Source organism: Engraulis encrasicolus, unplaced genomic scaffold (genome assembly GCF_034702125.1).
Source record: "Engraulis encrasicolus isolate BLACKSEA-1 unplaced genomic scaffold, IST_EnEncr_1.0 scaffold_181_np1212, whole genome shotgun sequence".
Lineage (NCBI taxonomy): Eukaryota > Metazoa > Chordata > Actinopteri > Clupeiformes > Engraulidae > Engraulis > Engraulis encrasicolus.
The window spans coordinates 42,565-48,441 of NW_026945362.1; the positions used below are offsets into that span (position 1 = coordinate 42,565).

At 39.7% G+C, this 5,877-nt stretch overlaps 1 long non-coding RNA gene across 1 annotated transcript; it reads left to right on the plus strand.

The window, feature by feature from the left end:
- Window positions 1-5,877, plus strand: LOC134442602 (uncharacterized). Its single transcript, XR_010033407.1, has 3 exons — window positions 1-26; window positions 3,546-3,647; window positions 5,345-5,877. It is a non-coding gene; the product is annotated as an uncharacterized LOC134442602 (long non-coding RNA).

Here is a 5,877-nt window from a genome sequence, read left to right on the forward strand (position 1 = left end):
ATGGCAAACCTGCACGAAGCCTCCAGGTACCAGGAACAGGCCTAGTGGGCAGGGGATTGGTCCTGTGGCCGAAAGGTGGCAGATTTAAAGGGGTATGCCACTATTTTGGGGCTTAATACAGTTAAAATCGTTGGCCAGGGTTTATATAGGTGGTAAAGTGTCTCATTTTTCATGTAAGCCGTTGTCTTGTTTTAAGACAAGTTAAAAGAGGGAGCATGTCGCTAAGCTAGTGAAAGTCAANGGATCCGTGTAGCATGTAGCAATGCTACATGGATGCATTGACTTTCACTAGCTTAGCGACATATCCCCTCTTTTAACTTGTCTTAAAGCAAAACAACGCTTCACATGAAAAATTAGAACACTTTACCACCTATATAAACCCTGGCCAACTGTATTAAGCCCCAAAATAGTGGCATACCCCTTTAAGATGAGGGATTCTCAGATTCAAACCTAGGCCTTCTCAGTGGTGTAGTCTACGTAGAACGGTATATGGAGTATACCCACTTCTAAATTACAGAGATTTCAGTATACCCACTTAGAATTGATTGATCCATTATTTTGAATAGCACAAATATATACAGTATACCCACTTCAAAAAATGCTCAAATATACAGTATAACCACCATAAAAAGTAGACTACACCACTGTTGAGACACCACACTCAGATTCAAACCTAGGTCACCTGTGGTACCAAACTGGGGCTTTGACCAATACAACAGCTGTAAGGTTGATCTGTTCTCTGTCGAAATATAATCAAATTTGACCAATTGAAAATTGAAACTAGACGCTACTACAACATTTAACATCTGAGCACGGAGCCATGGCCAACCTGCACAAAGCCTCCAGGTAGGAACAGGCCTAGTGGGCAGGGCAAGGCTGGGGAACCTAAAATATAGTAAGGTCGCCAAATTCCGCCCACTTCACCGATCCCTTCAATGGAAATAATTTTAGTCCTAAAGCGAAACGGGGAAGCGGCCAGGGCGCGTTTTTAGCCAGAATGTCGTTGTGAAATTAACCCTAAAGCGACCGACTGGGGTCATTCAAGACCCCGGGCACATATTTTCATACACCATTTCTGCAATTTTCATCAGAAAAACTTGTCCTTCTAGGAGTTTGTCAATACATATGTTGTGAATGTTGTGAATGATTTTTGTGAGATTTGGACCATCTATGTAGGATTTATAATCAAAACACCTCTGGGGTCATTTATGACCCCGAGAGGATCCATGAGATACTCAACATTATAATGTCCATGTTGTTGTAATTTTCAAACTCTGTTTTTTGTATTTTGTGTCTTTGGGCAGGCCATGGTCAGCAGACCTAAAATATTCACAATATAAACATTTATAGTATTAAAATATAATATATTATATAAATAAATAGGGCACCCCTGCGATAGCCAACAAAGCATATTGTGAGGGCACCCAGGTAGCATTTCCTCTGTTATTGCTCCATATTTGTTGATATCATAGCACAGTGGTCCTAGACACATGATAAGAATATGAAATGGAAGTCATCCTGATGAGCAAAGAGGGAGGAAACAAGTCATCAGTGTAGAAATCAATGGCGTTTTTAGAATTTTCCTTATTTTATGGCTATACAAAGGCTGAAGCATCAGTTGAATCATTTCTTTGCTCTAATATATATGGAAGACACCTTTTCACAGCTACAATGTCCAGAAAAGGTTTCAGAGAAATTTTGAGTGTGCATAAGGTTATATGTTTGAGACATGGTTTTGTCTATGTAAATTACCATATTCTCTGATCTTGTGATTTCATGAACCCAGAAATGTTGAGTACCCTAAAGTTGTATTGCAGAAATGTCATCTATGGGCCTAATGAATAGAATTTAGCTTGGTTTCTCAAAGTTTCACTTTGAGCAATTTCCATAATCAGCATAAATATATGGTGAGACTACTACAAGTGAATAGGCTAAAAAATTTAAATGATAGATATCACCATGAAACTCTCAGTTGATTACTGATGGTGAGAGAAGAAAAAAATGTATTGGGTGTTTTTTGTATTTTGATGTTTACATATGCAAATGAGGGCATACATCATATTTAGCATATACGTGTGTAAGTTTGAGTATTTTTTAGCAAAACAATAAAATGTTCAAATTCACATTTTTTTTGCTTTAGATGAGGGACAAGTATGTGCAAGATATAAATAAATTTGAATGAACCCCAAAAAATAATGTATATAGTGGTATTTCTATATAAACTCCTTGGGGTCATAAATGACCCCGCTCGGTCAGATTAGTCGCAAAAACAGGTTGGTCGCTTGAGGGTTAAAGTTCCATGCCGCCGTTACGACACCCTTCATTACAATGCTGTTTATGGCCATTTAACTCGGTTTTAAATGTCATCACCGTTTCAAATTGTAAGCATACAAACTCTGTATCATATCAATATCCATTCCTGACTTAAACAGTGGATGCATAATTAACTATCTTCACTTATAAGTAGGCGGGCGAAATTGGGGGACGGGCGGAATTAGGCGACTTGGCTATATGTCTCCAGGGTCATTTGCGGCATTTGTAGCAATCTATCTGTCAAAATAACTAAATATGGATTGGGCAATTTACAGTGCAAATCAAACTCAAGAGTCATGGCTCTTTCACCTCCCATCCAGGAGGTGTTTCGGCAGCATGCAGACTAAAAAGTAGCAGGTTCAGGACTATAGCTGCTTTCTGACCCACCATACTAAACATTAAAATCCAGATTACAGTAAAATGCACTGTAACTTAAGGTACTATCATTATAGTATACAATATACATTGTAGAATTTTGCATGAATTAATATACACAACATGGGTTTTCTTATTTGGTATTCCCCTGGCTGTGTACAACTCAACCTCTGATTATTGGAAACGGTAAAAAAAAAAAATCGCTCACATGGTTGGCTGCCAGTATCTTGCCCCTTCTCACAACACCATGTTTATGAACCCAAAAAAACATGTATATATATATATATATATATTACAGCTTTCTCCACCCCTTTAATGCCTTACATCAGTGGTTCCCAACTTGTGGGTCGGGACCCAACCTATGGGTCGCCAAAGATCCACAGTGGGTCGCAAAGCCCTCTTGATTTTAAGGGGTTTCATTTTAATACCATATATAGCCCATGTTGAATAAATGACAAAGCATTTAAACCAATATATGCATAGAAGCACCAAAATGTAAGTGATACATTAAACGGTTATTCTATATTTGACTGAAGACAAATTGAGGAATAAAGCAATAACTACGTTTTCGCAGGAAACAGAGTATCATGTGACTCCCTCTCGTGCGGGCACTCGTGCGATTGGGTCACCAAAGCTTACAATGGTAAAAATATGGGTCCCTGAAGAAAAAGGTTGGGAACCACTGCCTTACATTACTGTATTACAGCAAAAACTGCATTACAGTAATTAATTAGTTTCGTAATGCATTACTCCCCAACACTGTAGTAGAGTTTATTGATAAGTTTATTGATCCCCCAGGAAATTCAGGACATCAAAATACCTAGCGTTTATTTTGTGTATGCATGTCTGTGTTGCAGGTCCGAGCTCCTCGCATGTTTGAGAGAAACACGAGCAGAGAAGAGGAGGAGAAGAAAAGCACTTCGGGAGTTTGAGGACAACTTCAGTCGACAGACCGGAAGGTACGTTAGCCCATTGATGCCTAAAGCAGCAGCAGACATGCACGCTAAATGCCCTTTTTGGGAAATGGTACTTTCTGCTTATAAAAACTTCTCAGCCTCTGAAGCACATAAAAACATGAGATAAATTGCCTTGATACGCTAAGACACCCATCTTGCATTGCAATGTGTTAATTTAGCTCTAACATGCCAACATTTTTAATAAATATATATCAAATCTCATGAACATGAATGTTGCGTCATGCAGCTCCAGGCACCAGGGTCAATGTTGCGCAACGCAACATCCAGCATCAATGGGTTAAGAAACAACAAAAACAACCCACAAATAACATCACACACACAGGACTTTGGGTTTAAACACATCTTTTAATGAGCAGTGTTATGTTAACTTTTGGCTTTTCAAAAAAAGACAAACCAACATATGAACAGGAGAAAAGAGAGAACAAGAGTCAAGACAAAAATAAATCCACCAAAAAAGAAAACAAACTAGAAACAAATAATAAAAAATATAGCATTTTGCCATACTACATGGCTACACAGTGATGGACAGAAGAAACAAGAGGGCATTCCAAAAACCTACTTGGTTTAGTAGTAAACCTGGTTAAGTTAACCCAGAGATTCTAGAGGTGTAGAGATATGCCAATGTAATAGGTTTCTATGGGCACCTAACATGACCAGGTTCCGGTCTGCCTAAAGGGGCGTGTCATAATACTCCTAGCATTGAATAGAACAGTCCTTAGGTCTGCCTAAAGGGGGATTTCCCCCCCTTCCCCTTGCATTAATAGAACCCAGAAACAATGGGCCAATGGAACCTCTCTCTCTCTACTCTCTCTGGTTAACCTATAAGAAGTGGGTGGTAAATATACTAATAGACAACCCACAGGTGTCATTTAGTTGAGAAAATGAGGATTCCAGGCTCTTCTATTAGATGATTTACCACTTCATCAAGGTTATCTTCTTAACCTGGTTTACTACCGCGTCAAATTCTTGGAAATACCCCCGCGATCAGGAAGAAAGAGGAAGCAAAACAGAGAGAAAAAAAAGAGAAATGCTATATGACCATACGCACACCAACTGTCTCTGTGGAGACATAAATGAACAGCAAAAGAATACAGATTTCTAAATTTCAATATCTATTCCTCTTGATATTCATAAATGTACAAAACTAGCTCAGTAGTAAGGCAACACAAGGGTTACATCGCATTTTATTTTATGTTCCTTTATGGGGCGCGATCTCATTTCCTGTCGTTGTCATATCTCTGTTTTGTTAGCTGTGATTAGTAGTCTGGGCTGGTGTGTGTGTGTTTGTTTTTCTGTGTGTGGCTGTCAGAATGCCACAGAAAGAGGAAAGGAGCTGTGTGTGTGCCTAAGTGAGTTTTGTGTGTGTGTGTGTGTATCCGAGTGGGATTTGGTGTTATTATCAGAATGTCACAGAAAGGTGTGTGTGTGTGTGTGTGTTTGTTTGTGTTTGTGTGCATCTGAGTATGTTTGCTTTCTGTGTCGTCAGAAAGCTGCAAAAACAGAGAAAAGGACTATGAGTGTGTACCTAATTTGCTTTTTGTGTCGTCGAAATACTGCAATAAGAAGAAAGAGAGAGAGAGAGAGAGAGAGAGAGAGAGAGAGAGAGAGACATAGTTTGTACAGTGTACTGTATGTGTGTGTATCTTATCTGAGTGAGTTTGTTTTTGTGTGGTACTCAGGACGCCGCAGAAAGAGGATCGTATTCCCTTGTCTGACGAGTACCAGGAATACAAGACCCTGAAAGCCAAGCTACGACTACTGGAGGTCCTCCTCAGCAAACAGGCGGCGTGAAGAAGGGAGACTCTGGGTGCATTCCAATATGCAACCTTGCAATCCTCCACTTGGGCTTGTGGCCTCATATTTTGCTGATGCCCCGCCTCTGTGGAGAAAACAATTACGTTTCCCCTGCTGCTGTCAGCCTAGCCACAACAATTTTTGGGGGACTATTCCGTCGCCATCCAGTTTGCAAATGAGAAAATTACTTTACAAATGAGTTTTGCAGGATATTGAAATGTAATGGTGTTGTCAGTGATGTCACCACGACGTATAACTTCCTGGTATGAGGCCACAAGCACAAGTGGAGGACGCAAGGTCACATATTGGAACGCACCCTCTGGCTCTGACTCTATCTCTCCTGTTTTTTCTTCTTCCTGCCTCTCGTGTATTCTTTTATAGAAGAACGAATTGAATGAACTCAGTGGTTGGACCAAAA